Raw genomic sequence first — 16,205 nt, 5'->3', positions numbered from 1 at the left:
CAATGAATATGAGAGCTCACCCCTGACAGCACTCCCCACTCAGGGGAGAAAAGTGTCTTCTATCTAGCCAGTCCTGTAATCTACTATGACTCCTTCTTACAAGGCAGGCATGAGACAGACTGACATCTGCCTACAGTAGAAGGACCAGGTCTGGATGGATCAGCTTAGTGCTTACATTCAGGGAGATGACTCTCATTTGGGTCAAAGTCCAATGCATATGTTAATACAGAACTGATGACCACTGATCTTGAATAAGGTAAAATTAATGTGATTTGTCCACATTTCCACAGTTGCTTCCATGTAAAAATTCCTTTTATAATAAATCTCCTTTCCTTAAAACATACTGTGATCAAATAATCATGCAAAGAAAAGTTCACCTAGTCCCCCAATATAAAAGCAAGGAGAGAGGACAGGTTCTCTACTGTGATCATGTTCAGGAAATTCACAAAGGCAGAGGGTGAGCTAGGCCCTGGGAGCACCACTGCTCTGTCTGCTAAAACTTTCATGTACTGCCCCTCCAGCCTCAAATTGGTCAACTAGCCAGTTGTATGCTGTCCACACTGGTTCTCCCACAATCAGACACAGGACCTTCACTTAGTTCTTTTCATCCAGTGTGGAGTGGTGATAAATCCCTACAGGAAGAGTTATCATGTCTCCTTTTTCCATGAAGATGTGGATCCACTTGTCCTCTTTGTCTCTCACATCAAAGTACTCACTGCCATCCAAGATGTAGCAGATCTCATCGTTGAGGTACAAATGCTCCTTGTAGAATATCTTCATCTTTTCTTCATTATTTGGTAATTTATCCTTGCATATGGTTATTATGTCTATCCAGTAGTAGTTTCTCTCTTTTTGAATATTTTGTTATTCTGGACAATTCTTATATATGTCAGCAACAAGCTTACAGTAAAGAACTCCCAGCTGGCACAGCTGCTCCAGGTGTATGGGCAGGGGATGGCTTGGCGTGGTGGGGCCACATCAGGTTGTGGGCAGACTTGTCCATGTCCCAGGCCTGTACCATGGCCCTAGTCGGGTACAGGGAACACCTGCTTGTTCCACTGCCCAGGCCATGGCCAGCTGATCCCACACAAGCAGCTGCAGGAGGTAGTGGAGAAAGGAGGAAGGGGGCCATTATATATTTTTGATGATGAATTATTTTTCATTGTATGATGACTTCTTGGTCTCTTTGTGACAGTTTTGATTTAAAATCTAATTTGTCTGATAGAAGTGTGGCCATCCCTGTTCTCTCATGGTTTCCATTTTCATGGACTATCTTTTCCCATTCATTCACTTTCAGCCAGTCTATGTCCTTAAAGCTATAATGAATCTTTTGAGGACAGCATATTATTTGACTTTTTGTCTTCTCACCCATTTAGCCATTCTATGCCTTTTGATTAGGAAATTTAATCCTTTTACATTTGTGATAACATGAAAGCTTCTCTAAAAGTACTCATGACATACCAGGAAACCCCAATAAGGCTATCATTGGATTTCTTAACAGAAAATTTGCAGGCCTGGAGAGGGTAGGGCAATATATTCAATGTGTTGATAGAAAGAAAAAAACAAGAAAAAAGAAAACTATACCTGGCAAAGCTGTCCTACAAAATTGAAGAGGAAGCATAAGCACAGGAAGTTTATCATGACTACACCTGCTTTATAAGAAAAGCTAAAGGGGATTCCTAAAATCAAAATGAAAAGACAACAAGAAAACATATAAAACTCACTGTTAAGTAAGCATATAGTCAAATTCTGAATATTCTAACACTCCAAATAATTATAAATAAGTTTTAACTCTGCTTATGGCCCAGGACATTCTGAAGTCATATTTCATTCATTATGTATTAAACTCATCACCACATTCTTACATCAACAATGTTTATACATACACTATTTTCTGGGATTTTCAAGATCAGACACTACAGCTGTTTTATTCACTACTGACATACATAGTACCATACCTGACACATACAGCTAGTCCGTAGCCAAAAAAAAAAAAAAAAAAAGGTTACACATGCCATTTAATAGTCTTAGTTGTGCCCAGAATGTGTTCCTTGGACCAACAGTATTGGCATTACTGGGACTTGTTTTTAAACTGAAGTCCATGAGTCCTACACAGACCCATAAAATCAGAATACATAAGGGTTGGGACCAGGAATAAAATAATAAAATCTCTAGGTGATTTGTACACTGACTAAAGTTTGAGAAGAGTTGGTCTAGGTAAAGTCTTTAAAAGGCAGGTAAAATACTTAGAACTTTTATTTTCAAACATTGAAAGTGTAATGCCATTTAAAGGGGACATTATTACAGTCAAATCAGATACAGTGCGTAGTTAGCACATGTGATGTAAAGATAAATTCTTCTGGATTTAGAGTCTATATGTCTTAATTTATTTTCATATTTCACAGAGTTAGGTGACCACTGTTGACATGTTAGTGGTATTAATGAGTGTGCCCTGGGTATACAACTACATATTAGAAACTTGGCATATAGCTGAGGTAAAATCCTTGCATGATAATATGTGAGTTATGACAAATAATGAGTGTGTCATAAAAATTCAAATAAAATTAATCTCTTCACAAGAAAAAAAAAACTCAGTAGTCAAGGAATATGATGACAGCTTGGGAGTGTTGCTAATATTGAGAAAAACCTTTTGGAAGAAAGCATATCCTGAATTATTCTTAAGTAGAATACTAATTCTTTATTACAAAGAAAAGAAAGCACTACGACTTAGTAAAAGTTTAAGAAAAAAAAAAAAGAAAAGCATACATTTGGCAATTTATAAAGCAGAAATATTGACCAGAAGGGAAAATAGACCTTGAAACACAGAGAAAAGTGACAGTAACAATAAAAAAAAAAAAAAATAATAAGCTAGAGATAGAGAGTCAATGGGGATATAGCCAGAGGTAGAAGAAAAGGACAAAAGGACCATTAATAAACCCATGTGCCAAACAGAGGCAATTAGTCAAAGACACGTAAACTCCTAAGTATATATCTTAGCCCCCTTGCATGGGGGCTTCCTAATTGCTTAGACACTCAATGAGGTGTATGTGGATTATTCACGTGTTTCCTGCCCACCCCTCTCTTGCTTGTAACTACAGACAAAAAGGAGAAGATTGAGAACTGTGTTTGGAACTCTATTCTAATGGCATTTTTGTCCTGGTGTGTAGGAAGTGTTAAAAATAATAAGTCTGTACGTGGCAATGAGAAAAAATGAAATATGGCCTTTTGTAGCAACGTGGATGGAACTGGAGAGTGTGATGCTAAGTGAAATAAGCCATACAGAGAAAGACAGATACCATATGGTTTCACTCTTATGTGGATCCTGAGAAACTTAACAGGAACCCATGGGGGAGGGGAAGGAAAAAAAAAAAAAAAGAGGTTAGAGTGGGAGAGAGCCAAAGCATAAGAGACTGTTGAGAACTGAGAACAAACTAAGGGTTGATGGGGGGGTGGGAGGAAGGAGAGGGTGGGTGATGGGTATTGAGGAGGGCACCTTTTGGGATGAGCACTGGGTGTTGTATGGAAACCAATTTGACAATAAATTTCATATATAAATAAAAAATAATAATAAGTCTGCTTTTAAGATACCATTCCTTGGCTTTCTATGGGAGAAGTATCACCTCCAGGGTAAGATAACAATCTACTCAGAATTCAAAATCCTACCCAGGAGGGACACAGGATTGAAATCATGGTAATGTAACATGTTATTGTAAGAATTGTCTTTTCTTTCCAAATTTCACAAGGAAGAGCACATTTTCAGACTTTTATTACTTTAATAAACATCACTACAAAAGCAGGTCATTGTTATTTTTTAATTAAAAACAATTTTTAGAACAATATCAAACCTTCAAGGTAAACCTACATAAGGAGAGAGAAACTGGTCAGTTTTAAACTGCTATAACCACACTATTGACTGACATCTTTACATGGACACATTTATGTGCATGTGAATTTTAGAAAAAGAAGCTCCCAGGCTGCACCAATTTTTAGTGCCAATCCACCAAGTAGCTACAATCATTGCTATTTTAATAACTGTATTCATTTCAAAGAAACCCAAGTAATGCAGCTTTCTGCAAAAGCCTTGAAACTGACTAAGCCCTTGGGGTATCAGCATTTCTAAAGGAAAGAGGTTCACAGTTTACCATGCTATTTATAAGCATATTGAAAGAGAAAGATTAAAAGCAGCATTGTAAGTGTCTCCCTGCATTTTATGCCTGCCAACTCTTTACTCATATCAGAAAAAAGAAAAAAAGAAAAGAATGTAAACTAAGGGGATATAATCTACTCATACCTTGCTTAAACTAAGGCAGAAAAACCCAAAAGTTTCTGTGTTGATCTGGAGAAATGCCTCTAAGAGTATCGAATGGAGTCAGTCATTCTGCAAAAGCCCTCACATTTGTGGGGGCTGTCATATACTCATCTAGCTGACCGCCTCCATGAAGCGTTCAGAGATCAATCCAGTTTTATACAAATTTCTTCCCTGCTCATATTATATTCTCAGATTATTCCCAGATTATATTCTCAAGTAGGATATATAAATCTTGATGTGGGTTGACATTCCCTGGCTAGATCATACAGTCTTGAAGAAGCTTCCCTTACAACCCACCTAGGATGCAATATAGTATCTCATGCACAGAAGGTTCTAAATATTTCAGTTTAAACCTGAGTCATCATACTTAATGTATTTACCAGGGATTCCATATTTGTCACACAAGGATATTTGACTCAGCCAGTATTGTAACCACATATAATTTGTTTAGGGGCTGAGTACTTTCATAATGGTTGCCATGGGTGATAAATCAGCAAAACTCAAAACCGACAGTTTGTATTCATTATAAAGTTTTCTAAAGTGGGAAAAAGTCCATGCTTTTTATATGCAACATTTCCAAAGAGGATCTTTGAGGGAAAATTCTTGCAAGTTTGGGAGAAATGAGAAAAAAGACAACATTTGTAAAATTGACATTTTTTATTCTATCCTTCCATAGCCGGGGATTTACTTTGGGATTCAATGGGTCATGGGTACATTGGTCATGATTGCCAAGCCCAAAAATCTGGAAGCTGTCTGCTGAGGCCATATTTGTAATCAGGATTGTTGAAAAATCGGGAATAGTAGCCAAAGACAGGAGCCTTCTTATACCTCCCTCATTTAGGCTTGGAAAAGTTTATGTTCAGGATCCAAGATTTCAACCTGGCCAAAGAGAGTTCAGAGAAAAAAATAATTTCTGCTCTTCTGAAGGGGAAGTCTGCATACCACCTTCAAGTTGTTATCTTGCAGCATAATTACTGTGGACATAGCCAGTTCTGTAGAAAATTTCACTACGTTTCTGAGGATATCCAGTTTTTCTTGGAAAGTTTTACAACTCTAACAACAGTTGCTAGTCTATAGCGGGCTATGGCTCTTAAAAAGCATGAAGCAACCCTTGTTGGTGATCATTTCTAAAAACAATGTCACACTCTGCATCCAGATACCACGTGAAAATTCCTCCAGTGTGTAAAGGTTTGAACACGTTTTGTCCCACATGTCTGGAGTGTTTCTCAAAATATTAAGTTTACCTCTTCAACATTCCCAAACAAATGCCTTAGTGTATATCCAAGATAATCACAAGGTTTAACTTTTCAGGCAGGGGAAAGATAACACATTATGGAAGATTGGACAAAGATCAAGATTGGGTACCAGTCTGCTTGGTTTCTAATCTCATCTGTGAAATAATCTTGGGAGTACATATCTTTAGCTCTCTGGAATTCAGCTAAACAATTTCTATAGTCTTGTCCAGCTTTATTCTATAACATGAGGAGCTTGGAAATATCTCTATTCTTTCTTGACCATTTCCATGATAACATTACATGGTTAATAAATGTATATGATAGATATTCTCTCTTTCTTTCATCTGCATAACATGCTGTTGTTGCAGCCAGATATAAAACTGAGGCATTTATAAAGCCTGTATTAATCAGGGTTCTTGAGGCCACTCCTAATCAAACAGTACCCCAAGCTTCCCCGCCCCGGCCATGCAGATCATCTCCATTTCTCCCCTCCTCCCCTTTTGAAAATTCTACAATCTTTTCTAGTGTAAAGTAAAGTGAAGTGTAAAGCTCTCTTTTTCCTAATGTTTCAGGTCTATCTACCAATCACTCGGAATCAGTAATACAAAGACAAGGGAACTTAGGTGGAAAACTTGAAATCAAGTTTAGAAAGTAAGAAAAAGAGGAAAAAAGAGAGAGATGACCTCAACAGAGATATTAAAAAGGGGAAACTTTGAAAACTTTTATAATTTTACATATTCTATTATTTTCTGTACTTTAACATACATGGGGAAAGGGACAGCAGGCTCCTGACCATCTATATGAAAAGAAAATAGCTGTCCTCTAGAATGTACTAGAAACAGTAGAATGGGTATTTTCAAGGGCATCTTTTTTCAGTCTCTGCTTTTTCTGTGTGTGCATGTTTGTTTCTTTCTTCTCTCCTACTCTAGAAACTGTTCTTGACTGCATTTTTGCCTTTATATGGGAAAAAGCATATTTCCACGGAGTTTCCATTTAATATGTTATATATTCAGCTGCCAAGAGAATAAATCAACTCTTTGTAATAGGAAGGGAATCTGATTCAGTTTAGATCTCAGGTCCATTTCACATCTAATTAAAAATGGCCAAGGTGACTGGTTCATATTTTCCCAAATACACCTTAAAATGCATACAAACAGGATTTCTTAAAATGCAGTGGAGGGTATGGTCTGAGAAGACAATGCAACTGGTCACTTACAAGGCCAATCATAAATTTCAAGTCCAGGTGTAAGAGTAAACTTTTGGATTCTTTAGATAGGCTTAGAGTACCATTTGTCTCCTCTTAATTGTTATTTTAGTTGTATTTCATGTATCTCAGTTTCAATGATGCATCCCTCATTGTAGGGTGAGCTATTTGAAAATAGATTTCTAGAGGAGCACCTGGGTCCCTCAATAGGTTAAGCATCTGACTTCAGCTCAGGTCATGACCTTGAGGTTTGTGAGTTTGAGCCCTGTGTTGGGCTCTGTGCTGATAGCTCTGAGCCTGGATATTTGGATTCTGTGTCTCCCTCTCTCTCTCTCTGCCCCTCCCCTCTTGTGCTCTCCCTCTCTCTCAAAATAAATATTAAAAAATTTTTAATAAAAAATGTTTTCAAATACATTTCTAGAGATAAAATGTTTTCTTCATTATTCATTGTATATCTTCACACAACATTGTCACATGTATTAGTTTTCCTGATGAAACACTGATTTTTATTTTTATCCAGAATCTTGCTTTCAGATTAGTAAGATATTTAAACGTTTCAATATATTCATTGTATATGATACAACTAAGAGACTTATCCAAGACCACACAGCTGGTAAGAGAAAAATGCAGTAAGCAGTAATTCTAGATCTTTACTTTTCATTTAGTTTCACCCGTGGGCCTATGCAGTGTCAGTAAACCTGTTTTGTGCATTGGAGGAAGAGTCAATTTAGGATTGGCTAGAGTATGCAATCTTCGGAGAAAGATAAAGGTAGAACCAACAGCTTTGGAATTTAAAACAGGTTAATATGCTTAGTTACATACAAAGTCATATGACCCAGGAAATTTATAAAACTCTGAATTTTCTTTGTGTCCTAACACCTACAGTAATAGTGAATTCTACCATAGCTGTAACTGTACATAAGAGGTTTTAAAATGACCTTCAATCAAATACCTACATTTCAGGCATACAGAAAGAATACATTTAGAATGTAAAAATGGGGGCACCTGGGTGTCTCAGTCAGGTAAGCATCCAACCCTTGATTTCAGCTCAGGTTGTGATCTCACAATTTGCAAGATCGAGTCCTGCCCCAGGCTTGTGCTGACAGCACCAAGCTGTGGGATCATGTCAGGGTCACCAATTGTGGGTTTGGCTTCCAGCTTTGCCCAGCAAAGCCGAGGATGGCAGAAAGGATTACTCAACACTTCACAAGAGAGGAGAGGGGGAGGCCAAGGGAAATCTCCCCGAGCTACTCTCAAGCTCCTGCATGTATTAGGCATACATATAGGGAAAACATTGCACAATATGTCAGTGGCTATATGCCAGTGAGATTGTATAGAAAGCATGCAAACAAACAAGGCATTCCCACAGCTACAAAAGAGCAGATGCAGAAATCAGAACAAGACATTCCATAGATAACATGGTCGAAAGGAATTCATGAGCACAGGCAGGATCCAATCCCTATATACACATTAACTAGATACTGGTCTGCTGTTTTCAGCAGGGCCAGAAAGCAGTGTAATGCGTTCCCTATAATCTCCTTAACCAGGACATAGCTATTTGATTTCCCACAGGAAGGCTGCTTGGGATTCTCTCTCTCCCTCTTTCTCTGCCCCTCCCCTGCTCCTGTGTACGTTCTCTCTAAAAATAAATAAACATTAAAAAAAGAATATAAAACTGGATTTAAACTTTCCTTAGATCCACATAGATTTTGCATTCAACTATTTTTACATCAATAAAGAAAGGAAAAAGATCATCTACCTAATTTGATCATGATAAGGTTGGGAAGGAAGATGGGCAAAGATGGGGTCCAAAGAGTTAACTACACTGACTAGAGAGACCAGCAAAACCATGGCACAGAGTAAGCTGCAAAAGTTTTCTTGGTGATCGAGCTATGTAGAGCCTTGACTTCCTAAGGGCAGCAACAAAAAGAGCTGGATTACAGAGAGATCCAGATCAAGGAAGTCTCCAGTCAAGGCCAAATTCACACAGATAAATGCACATTGGAACATAGAGGGTAGGTGCAATAGGAGTTAGGGCTAGTGGAACTAAGAGGCAAGTCAAAAATATTTATAGATGAGTCGGTAAAAGCCAACCAAACTTGGGGGATTTTGTCTTTGTAATAGTTAATTTTATGTATCAACCTGACTTGGCTAATGGATGCCCAGATAGCTGGTAAACTTTATTTCTGGGAGTGTCAGTGATGGTGCTTTTAGAAGAGGCTAGCATTTAAACGGGTAAAGAAGTTCCCTTCTCACCAGTGTGGGCAGGCATCAGCCCATCTGTTGAGGGCCCTAAACATAATTAAAAGGTCGAAGAAGGACACATTCTCTCTCTCTCGTCTTGAGCTGGAATGTTCAATGTTCTTCTTGAATGGGGACATCCCACGTTGTCCTTCCCTTGGACATTGAAGCTCCTGATTCTCCAGCCTCTGGCCTCAGTTTGAATTACACCACCAGCTTCCCTAGTTCACCAGCTCACAGTGGCATCTTGTTAAGGGCTGTGGTTAGTCTTCAGTGGGCTTCATGTGTAACACCACAGTGATTTATGATGCATTACTTAGAATACCGATAATTTTGAATTGGCTCATGATGATAGGGTTGTTATGAATACATACTTTTAAGTATATGATAATCTTTTAAAAGATGCTTTCCACTTGGGATACACATTTTTTAGTCCTGAAATCTTAACAAAATTCTGGTCTTTTTCACTCAACCCATCAGTTTCAAATTATCTCTGTTTGAAAAGTATGAAAAGTATCTCTCATTCTCTTTCTTCTAAATGCCTCTTTGGAATTTGACTTCCTCTTTAAAATAGAAATGGTACAAATACTCTGAGACAGAATTGCTGTGGCATAGTCAACAAACACTCTATTTTCTTGATCCTCATTCAGAAAGATCTCTGGTTCTTTCCACATTTCCAACTCACACACATTCCTTATATTCCTCATGTTCAGCCTGGATATTAGAAAGAAATTCACACTGCATAGGATTCCTGGTGAGCAGTAAAGACAAATTCAGCCTTCTTAAATTTCAAGATTTGTGTCCATGAAAAGAAGAATTGAAAAGAGAAAATGTAAAAGTTCCTAAGCGGGACTAGTTTTTTTAAAGATCTATTTAAAATGTACAGGGCACCTGGGTGGATCAGTCGGTTAAGCATCCGACTTTGGCTCAGGTCATGATCCCATGGTTTGTGGGTTCGAGTCCCTAATCAGGCTCTGTGCTGACAGCACAGAGCCCTGAGCCTGCTTTGGATTCTGTGTTTCCCTCGCTCTCTGCCCCTCCCCCACTCATGCTCTATCTCTCTCTCTCTCTGTCTCTCTGAAAAGTAAATAAATACTTAAAAAAACTTAAAAAAGATCTATTTAAAATGTTATACATATCTTTAAAAAATCACACATATCTATGATAGCTTTTATACATATATACGTATATATAAGATTTATAGCTTATAAGCTATAAACATAAGCAAATAAGACTTCTAGTTTTCTTACCTGTAAAATGGGGATATTAACTTACTTCAAGGGTGATTATGAAAGGAAAAATAATTATTAAGTGTTGTCTAAAAGTGCATGACATTATTATTATTGCAGATGTGCAGCTCCATTGGGTTGGTATTTCAACAAGAGGCTACCAAATGTTAAACGCAGTTGAGATGATCATAGTAACTACTCAAATCTTGAATTTGGAAAAATACAAATTCAGGGGGCCTGTGTTGTACACAGACCATGGTTTAAGGTTACTGCTTACCCAGACTTGCAGTAGAGCCATAAGAAAAGAAAAAGAGCGAGAGAGAGAAAGGGAGAGAGAGAGAGAAGTGTACTACTTTCTTTTAAGGCCACAATCCAAAAAGTTGTTCATATCTCTTTTACGTTGGACAGAATCTAGTCACATGGCCATACCTAGGTGCCTACAAGACTGTACAGTAGGGGCCTGGATGTATAGCCATGTGCTCAGGTAGGATAGATAGATGATAGAGATGATATAGATATAGATGATAGATATAGATATAGATGATATAGATATAGATAGATATAGATAGATATGGACATGGAGGGGGAGGCAATGCCAGCCTCTGTCATTGTCCTCATTGTTTTGAAGATAAACATTGTTAAGTGTTCAGAAGAGACACAGTTCCAGTTTTTTCCACCTTGATCCTATTTCCTGACCTATCTCACCTTATCCCTGGTTAGGATTTAATAAAGAAAGCCTATTTAAGTCAAATCTTAGAATAGCAATCTTGCAGCATTGGTAAACATTTCTTCTTCTTCTTTTTTTTTTTTTTTTTTTTTTTGACTCTGCCATCTCTATAGATGTTAATGTGGTCTTAATGGATGAAAGCTTTAAAACAAAAACCAGGATTTTTTTTTGTAAGGAAAATACACTTTCTATTGACATAGGGCAGCTTCAATGCCTTCTATCAAATTAAGCAAATGTCTTCCACTACTGAAAGCAGCATCAAAACGTTAAAAGGACATTGAATATTCAACAAATGTCAGGCAACTTAGGTCTTAGTCTTGACTCTACAGGTGAACAGCTGACTGGCCTTTGGCAAGACCTTTGTGATATTAATGTTGTGGGCAAAGTAATGGCTCTCCAAAGATGTCTGGGTCCTAATCCCCAGGACCTGTGGATATGTTAGGTTATATGACAAAGAGGAATGAAGTCCGCAGGTGGAATAAAAGCTGCTAATGAGCTAACCTTGAGATGATAAATTATATTGTATAATTCTGGTAGACCAAATATAATTACAAGAGTGTTGTTTTAAATCCTTAAGTTTGTGGTAATTTGTTATACCATTAATGGGAAACAGATAACATTATTTATATTACACTTAGATCAATCGTTTTACTACATGATTCAAAGCATCTCTTTGACTCTCTGAAGTAGGTATTGAAGACAACCCAGGATTAAGGAAGTTAAGTAGCTTTCTCAAAGTCACCCCAAAATTGGTGAAGAAAGTACTCAAATATGTTCAAAAGTCTCCAGTATCTTACTTAAGACACAGTCTTTGTATTCAAGGATCTGAGAGGAGTTCTGATTCATTAATATTATGATATTTTGAAGAGCATAGAACAGGAGTTGACAAACTTTTCTAAAAAGAACTGCATGGGAAATATGTTAGGCTTTGCAGGCCAAGTGTTCTCTGTTCATGCTCAAATCTGCCATTGTAGCATAAAAGCAGCCACACACAAAAAGCTAACAAATAAAACTTTATTTATAAAAATAATTCTGGCAGCGAATTAGCCTATGGGTATGGTTTTTTAACTACTGCTCTAGAATATAGGAGCTTAAATACAGGGAATTCTATTAAATGGCTTTGCTTACACTATTCTCTGTGTATAGGTAAAGATTTACTAGAAGGAATAATTAAGAATGAATTGGATTTCATACTGGTACTTTTCATTTACTATTCCCTTCCTGATATGCTACTTCTCCCCCAACTCCTATATCTACACAGCTAGCTCCTCTTCTCTTTTCAGTCATCATATCTGATCTTCTCCATGAAATCTACCCTGATCAACCCTTTAAAATTATAACGTATTTGTCATAACTGCATGATAGATCCCCTTTTCCCTATTTTACATTTCCCCTCCTAAGGTATTTATTACCTTCTAATATATAACATATTTATTCATATTATCTATGGTTAAGTGCCTGTCTTGCCATAATAAAAATGCTCTTTGGGGCAGTGGGGTGGCTCAGTTGGTTAAGCATCCAGCTCTTGATTTCAGCTCAGGTCATGATCTCATGGGTTTCTGGAATCGAGTCCCATGTTGGAGCCTGCTTGGGATTCACTCTCTCTCCCTCTTTCTGCCCCTCCCCAACTTGTGTGTGTGCTCACTCTCTCTCCCTCTCTCTCTCAATCAAAAATAAATAAAGCTTTAAAAATGATCTTTGCCTTGTTTTGTTTGCTGACATATCAAGTATCTTAATATAGAGTACTTAGTACATAGCACTCTCTCAACACATATTTGTTGACTAAATATTGTCCATGGTATCTTACTTGTTTCTTGTTAGGTCAGACTTGTAAAGCATTAATTTCTTCATACTTGAAGTGTGTATGTGACCAGAAGCCTTCACTTAACATTAAATTTCATTTTCTATCAGTATATCACACTTTCACTGCCTTATTAAATACAAACATAATTTCATTTAACCTACTGAGTCTCCTTCCATTCAAATGGATTTGAGGTTTTCTATTGCTGTCTCTAAATTCACACTGCAATGTAATTCCAAATATGTGTTGCTTTTCTCTCCAGAGAATCTCACATCAGTGATCGCAAAGCACTTTGGAAATATTTCAGAAACAAGTGGCTATTTAAATGCAAGCTCCAATATGGTAATGAAGAAAAGGAGAGACATTGCAAGACACAAGTGAAAGATAGAGCATGCTTGTGTTTATCCTAGAGCTGTATTGGGATTCCTATAATGATTAATGATGCAATAATATAATAAGAACTCAGTGGCCATGAGGCAGTGGCATTTGCAAATAAAGAATGAGATCGGAAAGTAATCAGCAGCAACTTCGAACTTAGTTAAGGTTCCAAGTTATGCACCATTTTTTATATCATGTTAGTTCATTTCCTTTCATATTACTACCCTAAATCATTTTGCTCTAAGGAAGAAAGAACAGCTGAGTTGAGTATGAAGATTAACGGGCAGTATATCTATCTTTGTTTGCTAGGATGAGCACCTAAAGTTTAGAAAGCAGATCAGAACTTCTCGGTTTGCAAATTGGACTGGAAAAATGCCCAAGAACAGGTTTTTTACTAAACACACTCTCTAACCCTGGTCATACTGGAAATGCCATGCTGGTCCTTAGTTCGCCAGAAAAGCTCTGAAGAGAACACAAATATATGACTGAAAATCACAGCAAATTGAGAGAAACTGAGTCTCCATAACAGTTTAATCAAAGTTGAAAGCCTGATTATTTGAATGTGGGACATTTATTAATTGAAAGTATACTTCTCTGGACTTTTGCATCTCTCTTTCTTGACATCAATACCTTTCGGACACTCAGACTTGCATTTCTAACTGACTGTTTGACTTCTCCATCTCAGTGTCTTGTCCAAGGGCCACTGATACCATAAACACATCATGTTCAAAATCAAATTCGTCACCTCTCCCTTAAAATGGCTGCTAATAGCACCAGTCACAGAGATTTGATTCCTCCTTCTGACTTCTATTATCTAATCACTTACTAAAATCACATGGATTCTACATTCTCAGTGCCCTTCATATTTTGTTCATTCTCACCTACATTACCCATTATAATACAGGCCTTTATAACATTTCTACTTTGTCATTGTAATAGCCCTCTCACCGGTCTACCGCCTTCTTTGTCTCCAAGGCAACATCCTGCAACCAGATTAATCTTCTGAAATTATATCTCTGACAATAACTTGCTCAAATACTTACCATCTCTTCAATATCTCCCAGATTAAGGATGACTTCTTTGTCTTTGCATTCCAGTCTTCCAAGCTATTATTGAACTCCCTTTCCAAAAGCATCTCCATGATGCTGCCAAACACAGAGACCAAAATGTAGCCCAAACCCCCTTAACTTTCCAATGTGAGTGCTTTTGCTCTCAGTACATTCCTTATATGGAATGACCCCCCTTAACTCTTCTGCCTGTGAAATTTTACTCATTAATCTCACACACAAATTCTTCATTATATTCCTATTTTCCTTAAAATGTTTTATCCTACCTCTGTTGAATATACATAATCCTTTCTTAGTATTTTCCTATATCCTCACCTCACCCCCAATTAGGTCAAGAAGGACTGTGCTTCATCCATACTTGTGTCCTTTTTGACATATCACACAGGGTACCACACATAGCAAGCTCTTGTTACATGCATGTGGCAATAAGTTGAAACCAGAAATATGAACAAGGATATGACTAAATATTTCTAAAGGTCAGTTAGTGGTTTCCAATCATTTTAAATTTCAGTCACTATAACTGTTTTTCCCCTATCCTGAAAATTATGAATAATATTTTTTCATAAGGGAAGAAAAATGTACTGAAATTCAGGTAACCAAATTCAGTTAATCTTTAGGACAGTGTCAAACAACAAAATCCAGCCATAAACACCTATTCAACTTGAAGTAGCAAGGGGCATATATGTTTTGGTGAGAAGCACTCCCAATTACCTTGCCCAAACCTTTGTCTTTCCAGAATCATTGTGTCCATTCATTCAAAGTATTAACTATTCCCACATTACTAAATCTAAAAACCTGAAGACAATTTTGTGGTTGGTCCTATTGGATTATTCCTACCACTTCTCTGTTTTCTTAGCAATTGCCTAGAGAACTGACCATATTTCTGAGACACCTCTTCAGACTAAGTTACATGTATTCTGCTGAATGTTATTTGCTCGAAGGAAAACAGAAAGATCGCATCCATGGGAAAAAAAATTCTTGTTTTATTATATTACAATATAAGTGTACAATTTAAAATTGTAAATCTGATTTCGCAAACCCAAAGGAAAAGTGTAATTATTAATTATCATGATACCATTTCATCACTGCATTTGCAAATATTTGTTCCAAACCTAGTGACAGGTTCTATATTAAAAATGAACACTTTTGATGAAACAGTCACTAATTAGAAAACTAATGTTATAGTGAGCTTACTCCAGACATTTGTACCATCAAAAGAGAATATAAGTTTGATCCAGTTTTTCTAAAGGAAGGAATGCCTCACTGCAGCTGCTGTGTTCCACCTATATAACCCAGATGCTGAGTATGATTCTTCCTTCTTAGTCAAATGCAGGAGATTCCACTACTAGTGTTTCCCCACCATGTCCAGTAATGATACACTTGGAGTCTCCGATATCTCTTTGCCTGAAAGTTTGCCATTTGCTTGGTTTCTTTGCCTGCATGAGCATGAACAGAAATTCTCACAATACCCACAGACACAAAAACTACACACACACACTCACAACTGCTTAAGTACCATATACAAATAATTAAAAACAAATAGGGGTGCCTGGGTGGCTTAGCTAATTGAGCATCTGACTCTTGAATTTGACTTAGGTCATGATCTTGCAATCATGGGATCAAGCCCCATTTTGGGCCCTGCACTGAACATGGATACTGCTTGGGATTCTCACTCTCACTCTCTCTCCCTTCCTCTGTCCCCCTCTCTCTCAAAACAAACACATACACAAACAAAGAACAATAACAACAAAAAGAAAAGCAAATAAAAAGATACTTCCAATGCATAAAGGAAAAAGGTCCAAACCTCTTACTACTGATTTCAAAGCTCTGTATAACCTGGCTCCTTACCAGCTTCCTCTCCTGTGACTTCCCGCTTTGGAAAAAATACTCTACACTTACATGCCCCTGAAGATGCTGATCCCTCTGTGTGAACTCTTATCCACTCTGATGGCATGAATTATTACCATTATGCTGGAGACATTCACATCCCTATCGGTAGTCCAGCTTTCCTTTC

The 16,205-nt window shown here is 37.4% G+C and overlaps 1 pseudogene; it reads right to left on the bottom strand.

Annotated features, from left to right (window-relative positions):
• Positions 1-377: 377 nt before the first annotated feature.
• LOC121043958 (1,2-dihydroxy-3-keto-5-methylthiopentene dioxygenase-like) lies at positions 378-1,021 on the bottom strand (annotated as a pseudogene).
• Between the last annotated feature and the right edge of the window lie 15,184 nt (positions 1,022-16,205).

Source organism: Herpailurus yagouaroundi, unplaced genomic scaffold (assembly GCF_014898765.1).
Source record: "Herpailurus yagouaroundi ecotype Mexico unplaced genomic scaffold, PumYag 187, whole genome shotgun sequence".
In the NCBI taxonomy this organism is placed as follows: Eukaryota; Metazoa; Chordata; class Mammalia; order Carnivora; family Felidae; genus Herpailurus; species Herpailurus yagouaroundi.
Note: the sequence above shows the minus strand (reverse complement) of the source record. Positions and strands in the feature narration are given on the sequence as shown.